General features: G+C 36.2%; 1 long non-coding RNA gene across 1 annotated transcript; it reads right to left on the bottom strand.

The window, feature by feature from the left end:
* Positions 1 to 2,868: 2,868 nt before the first annotated feature.
* LOC148697438 (uncharacterized) lies at positions 2,869 to 4,080 on the bottom strand. The gene is made up of 3 exons (XR_015961231.1): positions 3,850 to 4,080; positions 3,623 to 3,744; positions 2,869 to 3,400 (listed from the first exon to the last, which is right to left on the bottom strand). It is a non-coding gene; the product is annotated as an uncharacterized LOC148697438 (long non-coding RNA).
* Between the last annotated feature and the right edge of the window lie 13,985 nt (positions 4,081 to 18,065).

Raw genomic sequence — 18,065 nt, 5'->3', positions numbered from 1 at the left:
TTTCGTATTATTGTTTTAGTTGTTTTGTGTGGTGTTGGCAAGCTTAGGGCCACACACACACACACTGTCTCACTCTCACTGTCTCTTTCTGTCTCTCTCTCTCTCTCTCTCTCTCTTTCTTTCCCCCGAGAACCCCATTCCTTCTTCTTCATTTTGAAAACGTACGGACACACACACCAAACCCACCAAATCCTAGCAGATCGAGGAAACCAGGGGTACGGTAGTGATCGTGGGGTTGAGAGGAGTCCAAAGGTACCATTTTCAGGTAAGGTTGTAGCTGTTTTCACGTCATTTCGACGAGGTCCGTTTTAGTTACTATTCATGCAAACTTATTCTAGCGTATTTTTGGACTTTTGAAGCTTGTAGTTTTGTTAGTGAGGTCCTAAGGAGCGTCGGAGTAGCTCGTTGGACGAATTTGGATGTTGGGAAGGCCTGGTTCGAAGTTGGCCGAGTTTGGAGTTTTTGGACAGGTATAATCTTGTAGTTTTAGACCTTAAAACTTGTTTGGACGTGTTCTTCTAGTTCTAAGGTTTAAATTGGTGCAAGAAACGTGAAAAATGGTGGAAAAATGAGCGAGAAAACCCAAGTTGCAGGTTTTCCCAGTTTCCGGCGCCGGCGACGTCGCCGGCGATTGAATGAAGAAGGCGACGGAATATTCCGTCAATTCTGACGGAATATTCCTGACGCCGTTAACGAAACCGGTTAGTTTTAACGGAATATTCCTGACGGCGTCAATTGACACTGTCAGTGTGCCTGGCACGTGGCCGCGCGTGGGGGCGCGTAGGTCCGTGCCTATTTCGGCGCGTGGGGGCGCGTGTGGGGTCCAAAAATTATTTTAAAAATATGGTTGTGATCCTGAGGTTGTGTAGAGCACGTTGGTATATTCAATTGTCCATTTTGAGCAATGTATGAGAAGTTATTACGAGAAGTTGGTTATGTGCTTTAAAGTTAACGTTTTTATAGCTATTTCGCATATAGGTGACACGTACCCCGAGGACGAGCGTGCACACGCGAGGCAGGGGGGCTACGACCCTTCTACATACCAGTGAGTGGGCTTTTGGTTTTCCGTATATACCTATATACAATTATATTCCCAGAAATTAAATAAAAAGGGTTATTTGTTTTATGCCATGCACCATATGATTGTCGTTTATGCATCATCACATGCATTAGTAGTGGCATACATATACATAAGCATATTGGGTGCTGTGGACGCAAAGGTAAGTGCCAGGTAAGCGTTGTGCATGTTTATGTTTCAGTAATGGTTTGAGATAGTTAGAGAGCTTATAACCTGCACCCCTAGTGTTAGTGCTCCCGCCCGTGGCCAGGGCACAGTCCTTCACGTGATGTTCACCTCCCGCACCTTATGCTCACCTTGGATTCAAGGTAGGTGCACAGGCCTGTCGTACAGACCACTTTAGGTGGTTCCGACTCGTAGGTGACTCGCGATTATTCGCCCAGTCTTCACGTGATCGTAGCACTTATTTACACTCAGGCCTGTCGTACAGACCACTTTAGGTGGTTCCGACTCGTGGGCAGGTTTAGATATTGAGATTGAGATTTGAGCTCTAGACGCAGTCGTACAGGTCACGTTAGGTGACTCCGGCTGCCAGATTACATGATATTGATATGTTTATACCTGGGCACTTGCATATAGTTATGAGATTTTGGCATGGCATATTCTTGAGCATGTTTGGCATATCTACACTTACGTACATATGTTTATTTTCTGGGAAGTATACAGGTTTTACGGCGAGGGGTTAGAAAGTATTTTATAAATGGTTTTCGAAAGCTTTGTTTTTGCCCACTCACGCTTTTGTTTTGCGCCCCTCCAGGTTTTAGTTGCTTAGCAGTTGCGGTGGTTTCCCCAGAGGACTTTTCGGCGTTTCTGACAGACACTCACCATTGTAGGGTCGCCTTCGGGCGTACTACTGTTGTCGTTTTTGTTTGGGCTGCTATAGACCTGCTCTGAAATTGTATCTCACTTACTAGCACTTGTTTTAGTACTTCGTATGCTAGTTGGTTTTAATTTATTCGTACTTTTATATTACTAATTTATTAGCTTCCGCACGTGCACATGGCTACGTCACCTTGGTGTGATGGCCAGCACGCTCCGATCTCGGTCGGGGTGTGTCAAAGCATGTATGTAGAAATTCATAAGTAATTGGTAAAATTGCATATGATTGTTAATGGTGACGGCAAAACCCTAGTGTTTAAATTGTTTTCCAAAATCGTGTTCTTTTGCGTTCATTACTTTGTTGATTTTAATTGTTTTTATTTAATTTTGCTTTTATTATTTTAAATTTCAAAATCAACCTTTTCGGAACTTTGTTTTAAATAATAAGCTAATGATTAATTTAAATACAAATCATTCATTCAATCCCTGTGAAAAAACGATCTTGCTTGAGTTGCTATACTACGATAACCTTGTACTTTTACAAGTATTTTTAAGTGTTTTTATCCCTACTTTTGTATGTGGTAAAAACCCTATCAAGAAATTAGCGCCGTCACCAGAGATTGTTTCAAATAATTTGTGTTTATCTTATTCTTAGTTAATTATTTTTGGATATATCTTTTTATTTATTTGTTGATTTTATTTTTATTTGTTTTGCAGGCTATAGTTTGTTGATATTGAGAGCAATTCCATGATGGAACCACCGGCAAGAGAGTTGCCTTTATGGGTTTCCTTAGCAAAAAGGGTTTTTATGGATTTAAATCTATAGTTTGTGCTCTTTACTGTTTGAAGACTCATAATATTATGCAGTGCCCCGAAAGGGAATATTTTCTTGAGTTTGTCCAAAAGCATATCAATATGAGAAACAACTCAAAGGCATTGGAACAATCCCTATTCAGAGTTCTACACCACAATTTTAAAAAAACATCTTTATTTTATGTGGTCATGTAATCAACAGTATTTTGAGCAGCCTAATGTGCCACAAGAGCTTTCGGTGCAATACAAAATCTGTATATTGTTGGAATCATCTAAATTGTACATTGAAAGAACCAATCAAGGATTTCAAATTGAACCATTAAACTGTGGAAAAAGCTATGATGATCAAGGGGAAATGGTGCAGAAATGGAAGAGCAATCTGCCAGCAAGCCACGTCCAAGGGAAGAAACACCACCTGCTGATCGTGAAATTATTTCGCCAAAATCTACCTCTACTCCATTCCTCTACATTCATGAGATTAGGCAGTGCGGAGTGCAGAAACAAAGTTGAGGTTCAGAAATACTCACAGGGGGTTACTGAGAAGCTTCTGTGCCACTTAGACCCGTTCACTCGCACTCTCCCCCAAGAAAATTATTACATACCATTCACCAAATTCCTAATACACACATTCTACCTTTCGGGGATCTAAGTAGCACAGAGGACACGGTTCATCAAGGCACGATACAGTTTCTGTTATCCACAATTTTGGGTTCAAATATACATCAGTGGGTACATGCAAGCACAGACAGACACCAAGCACATGAGCATAGTGGGCAAATCAAGAGATACATGGATGCAACATGTAATAGCACAGAGAATAAGACATGATGAATTTATAGAGCTCTGCATGCATGACGAACATGCTAACTCAATACACTGAGACCACAGAGTTGCAGGGATATAGAAGTATACCTTTTCAATGCGGATCCGTGAGTCTCAGTTTCTCCATGGTCTGTATTTCTTCCGCATTTGGGATCCGTGCTAGGTGGTTGCATCTCCTTCTCTCTATCGTCCTCATCGTTTCCGATCAAACTCTACAACACAGGAAACACACATGCACTAGGCAATTTTCATTCACTTTTCCTTAATCTAAGCATCTGAAACAAAATCGAAGGGAAATGGGGATTAAAAAAAAAGACCTGTGAGTGTGTCAAACTCAGAGAAGGATGCAATTTGCGATGTCATCTTCGCAGGCTAAGGGTCTTGTTGCTCGAGGGAGCTGGATTTCTAAGACATGGAGGCAGCAAGAAGATAAAGGAGGACATCGTAGAAGAGTGGTAAATGCACTTGGATGGTCCTTATTCGGAGATTAAGTTTGGGGGTATAGTGCGGCTTCGGGGTATGGTTTTGGATTTTGCAAGAGAAATGGCTCTGGGCTGAGAAAGGAGAATGTCGAGAGAGAAGCTCTCTGAAGCAGGTTGGGAATTCTAAATAGGTCAATGAGCATCCGAGTAAGTTTAAACAAGCGGGCTGGGACGTTTTGGATTTGGGCTTGGTAATCAAATGGGTTGTTTCATCTTTTGCTAGAATGAGCCACATCATGGCCCCCAGTCATCTCAGGCTCAAATTTGGGCCACATTTGCTCCTAGTCCAGCCGTGCAACAGCTTCATTTTCAAGCCCAGGTAATATCTTTCTTTTTCTTTGGTTTTGTTGATCATTTTCCTTGAGGGCAATGTGTAATTTCAGTTTGCGGGTGGGAAACAAGAATTTTGGATTTTTAATTTTTAAGTTAGTTTAAATTTTTTTTTTGTTTTTAAGTTAATATCCATAGATTATTTTAAATGTTAGAACAAATGAACAAGGTGAAGATTTTATCCCACAGTAGAGTTTTTATTTATTTATTGTTGTTTAGACACTAATTCATGAGTTATACTTTGAAAATTTGTACATTCACACCAACATGGTTTGTCGGGAGTGAGATTGAAACACTTGCTTTTCATTTGAGTTAAATTTTTAATTTTTGATTTTATCCCAAAGTAGAGTTTATATTTATTTATTGTTGTTTAGACACTAATTCATGAGTGAAAATTTGCACATTCACACCAACATGGTTTGTGGGGAGTGAGATTGAAACACTTGCTTTTCATCTGAGTTAAATTTTTAATTTTTATTCTAAGTAAAGTAAAGTTTAGTATGTGTTATAAATTGATAATTGTTCCACCCGAGGCTTTGCTTAGTAACCGGGCCTAATCAGCAGTGATTCTCGCATCAAACGATAGAGTTTTGGCATGGGGCAGGGTGGTTAGTTGGTTTCATAGCCTTTCCAGCTCGAGTTAGTAAGTCCTTAGGGATGTTTTACACCTAGTGCCCTAAAGCCTTAGGGTTTGGGAATCATTGACCTAAAGCTTGCTACACCGGTTGGATAGAAAGCTTAAGGGAACTGACATTGCATAATCACCTCTATTACTAAAAAAGAAATGAACAAAAAAATAGAAAAAATAAAAAACGAAAAAAAAATTGAAAAAAAATTCAGAAAAAAAAAAAACAAAAAAAGTGAAGTTAGTATGTGTGAAGTATGAACAAAGAAGACGAGTGGAAAGAGTTTTAGTCGAGTCTTCTTAACTTTGTTGGTTCACTTTACACCAAAGGAAGTTCATGAATTCTTTTCTAATTGATTCTAAATGGCTTAGGCTTTGTGGTGGGATTAGTTGGAACTTTTGAAAAGATGTTCTAATTTTTAACGTTTTCTATGAATGGTGACTTGAAGGTGAAAATTGTCTTAATTAATGTTTGTTTAAGTTCATAGTTTGTAAGTTTTTCTTTTGTTTTTGAGTTTTGTTTTGCTTGAGGACAAGCAAAAAGTTAAGTTTGGGGTATGATGAGGCAATATTATACCATATATTTTACCCTATTATTAGTTATAGTTTATTGGTTATTTTATTAGAACTTTGATACTTTGTTTTATATTTTGAATGTAGGACATTCGACTTCCTTTGGAGCAAAAAGTGATCAAACGGATGAATTTTGGAGTCATTCCAATTGGAGGATATTCATGCCCCTTTAAAGATGATTGTGTCAAAGTTTTAGATTTTTCTACCAAGCCATTTGACTATGGTGATAAAATAAAGGCCCAGCACGTAGCTTTTCCAGATTGACGTTTCTGAACGTTTTGTGAAATATTAACCAAAATTTCATCCCCAAATTCACAAATATCACTTTTTATAAAATATTTCAAATATAACAAAAAAACACTTGAAATAGACTTAAATATCCTTGAAATGAAAAACTCATACCCCATTAGATCTCAAAATAAATACTCTCTAATCTCCATACACCATGAAAGGCCGTGGAAAACAACATGTATTTTCAGTCTTTTTTTTTTTGTTTTGTTTATAAGTTTAACAATGATTATGTAGCAATCGTTTTCTGGTTTTAAAAATTTATGCCATCAGGGCCAAGTTGTTAAGGGGTAAAAAATCAATCAACAAAGTGGAATAAATCATGTTTGATGAAATTGTCCTCCAATAATAACCTGCAAATGTCTCTTTGGTAGCGAAAAGGGACAAATTAGAAGCCCTGAAAAGACATACTGGAATATTGAAATCCTAATCTCATAACCACCAAACTGGCCATTAGAGAAGAAAACAAAGATGAATGGATTATGATATTATGAAATCGTATTAGGGCTAGTGATAGAAATTCATGGAAAGAGGAGAGAATTTGCAAGTATCCTCCATTAATTTGACAATGCCCGCAACTGGTTTGCCAATCATCCAACTTTGAGCTCTAGCCAAGATAATTTGAAAGAATGTAATTGTATTAAGGGTATTTAAGTCTATTCAAGTGTGGTTTGGATATATTTGAAATATTTTTTTCAAAAATGATATTTTTGAAACTAAGGGTGAAATTTTGGCTAAAAATGATAAATCCTTATTCTCAATAATATTTTATTTTATAGTTGTTAGTAACTAATTCCCGTTTGCTAGGACGAAGGCATGAGCCTTAGCATGAATATGTGACTTTATTAATTTTCTTATGAATGGATGCATGCTTGCTTTGAATTATTAATCACCGCGATTAAATTATCTAATTGTCTTAATGATTCGCGATCATTAGGGTTTTTAGACAAGTAATTTGATGCAATTTCTGTTGGAACATCACCCTGAAATTGAGGAGGGCTTCTTGTGATTAGTAATTGTAAGTTCATTTAAGGTGAACATCACGCTCTTAAGGGTTGCATGGTTTTTCAAAGGATTTTCACAAAGCTTAATGAGTCTATATTTGATCTGAACATCATAAACGGGTTGCATATTAGATATACGTGTTTGCTTGAACATCATGAGGAAAATATGTATTAGGAAAGCCTAACCTCCAAAGCATGTATATAGAAATTCATAAGTAATTGGTAAAATTGCATAGGATTATTAATGGTGACGGCAGAACCCTAGTGTTTAAATTGTTTTCCAAAATCATTTTCTTTTGCTTTCTTTACTTTGTTGATTTTAATTGTTTTTATTTAATTTCGTTTTTATTATTTTAAATTTCAAAATCAACCTATTCGGAACTTTGTTTTAAATAATAAGCTAAGGATTACTTTAAGTACAAATTATTCATTCAATTCCTGTGGAAAACGATATTCCTTGAGCTGCTATACTACGATAACCTTGTACTCTTACAAGTATTTTTAAGTGTTTTTATCCCTACTTTTGTAGGTGGCAAAAACCCTATCACTTATCACTACTTCCACAAGTAATGGCGTGTCTCTTTGCTATCATCTCTACTTCGTTATTAACTAATTAAGATAATTAAATATTTTTCCTGTATTGTTTTTCTTTGCTTTCTTAGTAGCCTTGTAATCCCTTTCTAGTTTTATGTTGAATTTGTGTAACATGAGAAAACAACATGATTTGTTGCACAATTATGAGTTTGCAGGTATCATATTCTCATTTATGTGCTTAATAAATTCGAAAGGAATTTGAGTATGATATATTCATGTGTTTACTAACCAACTACAAATGATAAATTAAGTGGACATACATTGATTTTGGGTATCTCATACCGAATTCTTCATCTTTCCATCTCTGGTAAGTAAACAAGGCCATGATTAGATATGTACGTAATACCACCAGCATTTAGAACAATTTCCAATTCGGGAGAGTAACTTGGAAAAGAACATCACTCCTATTACATCAGCTCATTTAATAGTATTTTGAATATTGTTACGGCCTATTTTACTGAACGGAGAGAGATGGTACAACAACAAAGAGAAAAGAGAGAGTTGGGTAATTTTGTGGTGATGTTTCTCATCACTTGTATCTTTATTTATAGTAATCTTAGTAGGCTTACTCACCTTGCAAGTTAAGCAAACCTAAAAGAATAAGCTCTTCTAGATTACATAATAATCCTAAATATAATCTAAAAATGATTTAGACAATCACTCATGTGGTATAAGTAATATTACAACACTCCCCCTTGAGTGTATTACTCAAGTACCTGTCACATCAAATCTTCGTGGATGATGTAGAAGTAGTTGAGGAAGTCGTCTCACTCAAGTACTTGTCACATCAAATCTTCGTGGATGATGTAGAAGCAGTTGATGAAGTCGTCTCGTTTAGTCAGCATGATGAGCGAATGCGAGTCTAAAAACAAACAAAAGAATGCATATTAAAGTGAACCTCACAATACTTGACTATGGTAAAACCTAAGCAACACATAGTCTAAGGAGAATGCATTAAATCAAAACTAAACGTCTTCAGTACGCAAGTAGAACGCACACAAATGTATGATCAACCTATAGTAGGTGTTTTATCAAAACCTTGTTAATCCAAAAAAAAACCAATGGGAGAAAATGATCCAGATCGTAGTGCCACACCCCTACCCGATATCCAAAAAAATAAGGGTAAAGATGTGATGGATATCACCAAATGGGTGATGAAGCCATAGGTAAAAATTTAAAATTTGTATGCGACAAAGAACTCACAATTACCTTGTAAGGGAAAGTTCAACTACAACAACCCTTCAACTTGAGGACACAGTAGGATTCAAACCCATTATTACATGTCACGTCAGTTTAGAGCACGCTAGTAATAAAAGCAACAGTACTCGCAAATCTCTTTGTGATGTGCAAATATAATCACAAGCTTGGTTACAATTTATTTCAACTAGATAAAGATGGAAGTGAATCACCCTACTCCGTAGGAGAGATGCACTACTTCTAAAGCCCACTAGTCGTCATTCACCATTGCTTTCGTCTCACTAGGTCATGACGGGGTAAAAAACTAAGTTTAAGTGGATCATAATCATTTATCTAGTCTGAATCAATTTGACAAACCCTCATTTTAGAAAACCCATATGGTATAAAATACATACTAGTATCTACTGTTGGAAATGTGCCCTAAACTCAACCATATGATGATACTGTATGGACATTTCAAATGTTAAACTAAACTTGTTTAATATAAGGGCAAAGATTATTTATTTAAAGTCGTCTCATATAAATGTTATATGCTTGTAGATTCATGAGACCATTCTCTTTCGTACACATATCCTAGACGGTCATGATCATAGGATTGCTAATTGGACATTGACAGTTCCTTAAGATCAGTACATGCTAAGTCTTATATGAGGGAGAATAGCTGGTCTCGAGTCATTAGTGTGACTGACACCAAGACAAGTAAGTTGGTGCTTAATAGAGAATGAGTCCACTGAACGTGATCGACAAGTAGTTTTCATACTCATGTCATATGAGAACTCATGGTTGAGATAATGCAAAGTAGTCATTTGACCTGAGGCATTAAGTTGTCTTGTGGTTAGGTCCTTGATGTTTGACTGTGTTAAAGGCACTCTAACAGAGGGTGTCCACGACATAGTTAAGCTTAAGCCACTTATCATAGAGGCAAGTGAATGCACAATAAGGGATCTTTAACCTTTAACCTGTTGGGGGAAATACTCTATGATATGATTAACAATCTCTGGCCAGAGTATGAGATTTAGGAAGTCATTCTAAACCACATTCAAGTTACTCATATAAGTAAGATAATCACATTAGATATTATACATGAATAAACTATCAAACCAAACAATGGGGTCAAGAATATTGTATTAGAGAAAGGTTGTATTGTATTTGTAATCCCAAACTGAATAGGTTCTCCAACCTCTTCTGTTTAGCTTGGGTAGCCATGTCATACTGCTAGGTGTCACTCATGGCTTGTGTAAACCTTAAAGGTGTATAATCACTAAAGGGAGAATTGAAAGTAAGTTTCAATTCACAATTGCTTAAGAATGAGTTCTAATTGCCCATTGCCTAGCTAAAAGGAACCTAATGGATTGCACACTGTGTAAGATAATGATTGAAGGAAATCACGAAGATGAGTGAGGACAATTAAATAGTTTAATATATAAGGCAATGATTAATTAATATGTTTAATTAATCATATTAAAGGTTCATATTATTCTTTTACGTTAGTTTCGGGTTTCGGGACCCAAAAGGGTTTTGATCCACAAGGCCCATTGAGTTTAAGTTGTATGACAACTAAAATTAGATGGAAATTAACCCAAAATTAAAGCCAAAACTGGCATTGCACAAGAGGGAGTGGTGGTGGATTATTACAAGTTTGCGTCTCACTTAGAAAAAGGTATAAAAGCAACTTTAAAGCCTTAACCTCTTTAAATGGTTTTTCTTTGAGGAAAGATGAGAGAACACAAGCTCTCACTTCCTTTCTAGGAGGCTAGCCATGTGGGAGGAAGATAATAATATCTTCTTCCTCTCACATCACTCATCTTCCTCCTACAACCATCCTTGGTGTCAAAACTTAGAGGCTCTCAAATTTGGGAGCTTTTGGAGAATCCATTTCTCCATCCAAATCCAAGAAGATATGGAGCCAAGAAGCAAAGTTCTTCCATCCACATCCATGGAGCCAAGGAGTAAGGAGAAAAAGGAAGGAAGACCCTCACATGGGTTAATATCCTTTGCAAAGCAAAGAGGTGCTTCAAAGGTATACAAGTCCTCAACTCTCTTTGTGTTTAGAGTTGAGTCTTGGTTCACCACCACTACTAGGCTTTGAATCTCAAGGTTTAATTTTTGTTTTAAATTGTATAGAAACATGCTTCCACCATTTAATCGTTAAATGCATGTATTATTTTGCTTAATAAACTTAGTTTTTCATATATTTTCCTTCATCTACTACAAGTTGAAAATACATGCTAGTCACAAATCAGAAATCATACATAAGGAACTGCAATACATTACAAACATTTACTAATGCGAGTACATGCACATGTATGAACACATGATCTACCTGTATATGGCTAGCAACTACCACTCTCAAGTCCTTATTAGCATTTGCTAGTACATCTAGCCTCTACCAGAAATAATAACACTTGTAAATATACAATGCCTAGATAATTCTACACTCAATTTACAACAAACCATATGGTGACAATAAATCACAATATAATATAACTCAATTAACTATCATGTACTCAACAATATCAAATTTAGTCTTTTTCGAGACCAAAATCAATGGCATGTATGTTTATCAAAATCATCATGTTATTCGTAGAGATTTAGATCGTTCCTCTACAACAGAGGCCTTCCTTTCGTTAGTACATGTCGTTTTTTTTTTTTTTTTGGTAAATCTTTTCTGTAGAAAGGAACAAAATTTTTATTCCAAACTTAGATTACAAACCAAAGGCCCATATAGACATATAAACAAAACAAAACAGGGCCCACCACAACAAACTTAAAAGGGCCCAACCACGGCCTAAAGCTAGAAACAGAAATATAAAAAAATTCTAGAGTCCTGCTACTACCACTGCAAAATTATTTCCCAATCAATCCTTTTCACATTCCTCAGCAGACACCAAAAATCTTACCAAGCAGCACCGCAGGGATTAAAACCACGAAAATCCCATCACCCAGCCACGAACACTGTGCCGATCTCAGCTAGAAATTGAAAGAAATCCATGGATTTACAATGAACAACATTGCCAACATAGGCAGACAGAGACGAGGTGGTGTTGTAAACACCCGAGCCAACATGATCACTGGAACTATACACACCTTCTCGAAAGATCGCAACAAATTTCATTGAAAATTGACTGCAAACTGGAATGAAATTGGTCGTGGAAGATAGACGTCCATGAGAATTGAAGAAGTGGGTAAATCAGTACGGATAACATGAGGTGAAGGTAGCAAAACGAACAAAGAGGTGAAGGTAGCAAAACGAACAAAGAGATGAAACTTAGAGACTGAAAGATCTTCCACCGACCCCCGCCAAAGCGAGGGCCAGCCGCGATAGAATTTGATGGCAGGGAAACCACTCACACTAACAATGGAAAAGACTCTCAGAATGAGAGAAAACCTCTCACACACGAAGATAAATAATGCTTAAAAGTGCTAAGTATTTAGTACAAGTCGTGTTTCCACCGGTATTAACACCTTTAGTCACTTCCAAGTCATTTAATGTTTCAAAAGTGTCAAACTTGATAAATAAATTTGACTTAGTGAAAACGGAGTGCAACACGTGATTTAGGATGTTGAATAACCTTAGGGTAGGTCTTGGGTCCCTACATGCCGCCATCGTAAGGATAGACACATGCCATAATAACAAGCATCACACACCATCACACATTACTTGGTTGAGGCAGATGCGCCTCCACAGTCGCCACCAGACAGCTGCGCTATTGCAATGGTAGTCGCACTTGGTGCTACCACATTTTAGGCGAGTGTGAACTAATGATGGTAACTGCATATACGTTTGTCGTTAGAGATTCCGTTAATGTTGACGTCGTTAAGTCCGTTGTTGACCGCCGAGCTTTATCGTCAGAATCTTAATGGGATTCTGCATATTTCCATGAAAATGAATTTCAAGTAATTCAACTAGAAAACTTAACAATAACATTGGGAAACTCACCATAATCAAAACCAACAAAGTTTGGACAATAATTAACCTTGAACTCGTCAGAATTTGGTTGATTTCCCTTGCCGAAAATTGAAAACTGAATACAAAGGTGCACATAATCTTGAAATCAAACCCAAAAACCGCACATAGGGTACGAGTCCATCACCTAGACTCAATTTAAAGAAATTTTGAGCTCGACCGACAGCTAGTTCATCGATTTTCACCACAAAACTCGTCAGAGAGCTTTTGTGAACTCTAGTCTCGAGTTCATCTCTTTTCTGTCATCATAACTTATCCTTCATAAGATCGTTTTTTAATCCACTTTCGCTCACCACTTGTGATTACGAATACTAATTGAATAAAATGAGAAAACATGAGAAAACTAATTTAAATCTAGTGGTTCATAATTATTTACCACAACCCTCACCAAAGTGTTTTCATCATTTCACACTTTTTGGGAATAAAAAATATTTATTTAAAAGACATACGAGTCTACTCCCTTAAGAAAATTTTGTCCTGGAAATTTCTACAACTCAATTAGTAGAAAAGATATGGATCCTAAGTTCTCATGTTTTCTTCTGTCTCCCACATAGCTTCTTTGATTATATGGTTTCTTCTCAAACCTTCACTAAATGAATTACCTTGTTTCAAAGAGTTTTATCTCTCTGGTCAAGAATAGCAACAAGTTATTCTTCATAACTCAAATCCTTCTGCAATTCTAGTGATGGTAGTTTCCAAACATGTTGACCATCAAGCATGTAACAACTGGCGGAGCCACTTAAGGACCATGATAGACACAAGCCCCTTCTAGCTTCTGCAACTCCTACCACAATATTAGCATGTTGGTTTACAAGACTTGTCTAACCCCCGTTTTATTGCATGAAGGTGCTGAAAGAAAAATAATTTTATCATACAATAAGGTCTACTACATGGTCTGTTACCATGGTAGCAGTTGTAAGCTATGATGTTTTCAACTAGTTCACCGTTTATGATATAATTTTGTAATACCAAGTGTCCCATAAAATCTCTAAGGCATCATCATTTCTCTTTAGCTTATAATTACCATAATAGTGTAACTGTATTTTTTTTCACTTATAAGTAGGTGATTTTAGATCAAACTCTCATTACAAGTGAGTATACTAAAGTATTGTTGTCACTCATTGCATCAAAATACTTACCCAGTCAACACAACAAACACCTGAAATTTTCTTACATTATTTATATTGTGCTTAACCCCTTTAATATGACCTAGCCTAAATGCCTCTCCTAACCTCAATTTTTGGCTCCCCCACTGTAATATAGCATGGATACATGTAAAACATTGTGAACATAAGACAACTCCGGTGGTAGATCCAGAGGATATGCACAACTGCAATTCTTTTGGTAATATAGTAAAGGCAAGTGTAACAAGGACATAATTTTCCTTTTTAAGGTGATAATTTCAGAAATACACGATCACCTACAATCTATTTCCTACCTTTGGCATGTCTATATGCAATATCTTTATGTTGATCTTGTGCTACTTTCAGGTTTCTCTTCATCACTTTAATCTTTCGAATGATGTCATCCACTAGTTTCGGACCCTGAATAGCTCGTTCACCCAATTCATTCCAACAGAATAAGGTTCTGAAAGATTTCCTATTCAGCGCCTCAAATGGTGTCGCACCAATACATGTATGGAAATTATTGCTGTAAGCAAATTCCATCAATGGTAGATATATGTCACAAGTACCATGAATTGTATTATAGTGGTTCTTAACATTACCTCAAATGTCTAGATAGTTCTTTTAGACTGCCCATCTATCTGAGGATGAAACACTTATGTACAGTAATTGAGTACCCATAGCTTGATGAAAAGCTTTCCATAATTTAGAAACAAACATCACAATCAGAGACAATTAGTATAAGAACTCTATGTATCCAAACAATCTGACTAAAGAAGAGTCTAACCAATTTAGCAATTGAATAAGTTTCATGAACCACAATGAAATGCTCTAACTTCGTGAGTCAATCAACTACAACTCAGATGCCATCATAACTATCCTGTGTCTGAGGAAGCTTATACAGAAAATCCATAATAATCTCTTCCAATTTCAAACAGAAATAGGAAGCGGTTGAGGCAACCCTGAAGGTTTCTACCTCTCAACGTTGACTTGTTGACAAATTAGACATCTTCTCACATATTCAACAATGTCAATCTTCATACCCCACCAATAGTAGCATGGTTTAATAATATAATACATTTTGGTAGCACCATGATGCATAATGTAGGCCGAAGTGTGCTTTGGTAGAATCTTCTTCTTCAGTTCTTCATCTTTAGGGACATTTAGTCAATTTCCCAACATAAGCAGCCTATCTGTTTTGATTTTAAGATCTTGTGATATCATTTCAGACACAAATGACCATTCTTTTGAGCTGAGGGAAACCGATCAACAAGTACGTGCCTAACTTGGAAATAAGATAAAAAAGGTCCACCATCTTCAACTCCTAATTGAACTCTAGTTTTTTTTTTCATGTTCACAAAAGTAAGTAGATAAATCTCAAAAAGAGAGAAAAAGTTGACGATAAGACTTACGATTGAGAGCATCAACTACTACATTAACATGACCAGATGATAATCGATCGTATAGTTGTAATCACTGATTAGTTTCATATTTTAGCTTTGCCTCAAATTAAGATACTTTATGATCAAACATATACTTCAAACTCTTGATGAACAGAAGTACGATATGACTTTTCATAAAGATAGTGTTGCCACATATTCTGTGCCAAAACTACTGATGTCAGGTAGTATAGTTCTGCTCATCACGTTTCAGTTGTCTAGAAGTATAAGCTATCAGTCTACATGCTGCATCAACACATAACCTAGACCTTGATATAAAGCATTAATGGAGACTTCATATTCTCCTCTCTTATGAGGAAGAGTAAGGACTGGTGCATGAGTAAGACAATACTTCAGGTTTTGGAAACTTCGTTCACAATCTTCATTCCACTCATTAGTTATTCCCTTATGGGTCAATTTAGTAAGTGGGGCATCTATAGAAGAGAAGTCTTTTACAAACCTTTAATAATAGCTTGCAAATTCCAAGAAACTTCTTATCTTTAACATATACTTTTGTTGTTTACAGTTAACTACTGCAGAGAATTTTTGTGGATCTACAAAAATTTCTTAGGCAGAACTGACATGACCTAAGAAACCCATGCTAGTAAACCAAAATTGACACTTTCCTAACTTAGCATACAATCTTCTCCTTCTTAATCTTTCCAACACTAGTCTAAGATGTCTTGCATAATCTTGTTCACTCTTAACCTACACATGTATACCATCAAAAAAATAGTATCACAAATTTGTCTAATCGAAAAGGCATAACGTGAAGTTCATAATGACCAAACCATGTTCTAAAAGCAGTCTTCAGAATATTCTCACCACAAATCTTCAACTGATGATATCCCGATCTCAAACCAATCTTAGAGAAAACTTAGGCTCCTCTCAATTGATCAAAAAAATAATCTATTATGGGAAAATGATAACGATTCTTTGTTGTTGGCTACACAAAACCTTTGTCAACTAGTTCTTGAAGCCAAACATTCAGTTTCCTTAGTTCAGCTAGTGTCATCCGGTACAACATGAGATATATAAGACTGATTCCAGTTATGAGTTTGATAGAAACCTTAGTCTCTCAATTTGGCAGCAATCCAAGTAAATCTTTAAGATATAGTAGTTCTTTTCCTCTGGCAATTGATGACATCATGATATTTGGAAAGGCAGTTCATTCTCCAAATAATTCAAAGTCAACATGGTTTAAGGGAATAAGGTGTAGTTAAAGCACAATCCAGATCTTGACCTACATTTACCTTCATGGTATGTGAAACAAATAGTACACAAAGGGATGAGATATCTTCTAAAAGAACCACTCCATGATCCATTTCCAGAAAATTTTGAGCTTCTAGCCGATAACTTACTCAAACTAGGTGTAGCAGGATTTTATCCTCCATTAGATACTGAAGATTGTCCCGTCTTAAAAGCAGTTTTCTGTTTCATTCAGCCAATAGACAAAGCTTCCTTGAGGTTCTTTGCCTTAAACTTATTGCGAAACCCACTAAATTAACCAGTACTACTTGTTTATTTACCTTTCATTGTTTGTTTCTCATTCTTACAATTATTCACTTGTTCCACACTTTGAGCAATACGAAAAGTAGATTCATACATAGCTTCACCACTGTGAAAGTGCACAAGTGTTAAGTCTAGTTATGACCTGCTTCTTGTTTGCTTAATCATTATCTTTGGAACTCACACTTATACTCAACTACAGGCATATTGCCCTACTATAGTGAACAAAATTCCTGAGGTTTCATTGCTTGGAAACTCGTGACTTAAAAAACTTCTCTTGAACCTTGTCTTAAAAATTTCCCAAATCACAATTGTAGTGGTGGTAATAGATCTCTTTTCAGACTTTTGCCAATTCTTAACACTTTCCACTAGGAAAAATATTGCAGTGTTGACCTTCTGATCAGTAGAACATCTCATTACTTTCAATATATCCTTTATATGTTCCAGCCATGATTATGCAGCTTCACTCAGTTGTGATCGTCAATGGTATAAGATTCATGGCTAACGACAATTTTTACTTGTGGACAACCTCTTTTTCATTTAGAATCAACTGAGCTAAAGGATCGGTCAATTGCTCTAAACCAGGTACATCAGTTTATTCCCATCTAGGAGGCATAATTCTGTCAATAAAAACACTAAAATATTAGCACAATAACATGCATCATCCCATGCAAATGCATAACTTCTAACCATGCTCTGATACCAAACTAACACACTTAACCCAATAGCTATCAAACAAAGGGTAGAGATGTGATGGCCATCACCAAATAGGTGATGAAGCTATAAGAAAAAAAAATTAAAATTTGTATGTGATAGAAAGAACCAACGAGTTCAATTTTAGCAAAATAACTAACAATTATCCTGCAAGGAAAAGTTCAACTACAACAATCTCCTCACTTAGGGACACGTAGGGTTGAAACTCATTATGACATGTCACATCAATTCAGAGCATAATAGTAGTAAATGCAATAATACTCGCAATCAGTTGTGCGATGTGCAAATAGAAACACAAGTTTTATTATAATTTATTTCAACTAGATAAAGATAGTTACTCTATAGGAGAGATGCATTATTGCCTAGTCCATTTGTCGTCATTCACCGTCACTTATGTCTCACTAGGTCTTGTGGAGGTGAAAAACAAAGTGTATGTGCGATCACATGTTTCTACCTATATATTGCCAACATCTACTATCTTTCAAGTCATTACTAGTGTCTATTAGTACATCTAGCATCTACTGGAAATAATAACACATGAAACAATATGTGGTGAATATAAATCACAATATAATAAACTCAATTAAATATAATGTACTCAACAATCTCAAATCTAGTCTCATTTAAGAACGAAATCATTGGCATGAAAGTTTACCAAAGTCATCATGTTTACCAAAACAGTTTATG

Source organism: Pyrus communis, chromosome 4, assembly GCF_041283825.1.
Source record: "Pyrus communis isolate YQ-2024b chromosome 4, ASM4128382v1, whole genome shotgun sequence".
NCBI classification, from domain to species: Eukaryota; Viridiplantae; Streptophyta; class Magnoliopsida; order Rosales; family Rosaceae; genus Pyrus; species Pyrus communis.
Note: the sequence above shows the minus strand (reverse complement) of the source record. Positions and strands in the feature narration are given on the sequence as shown.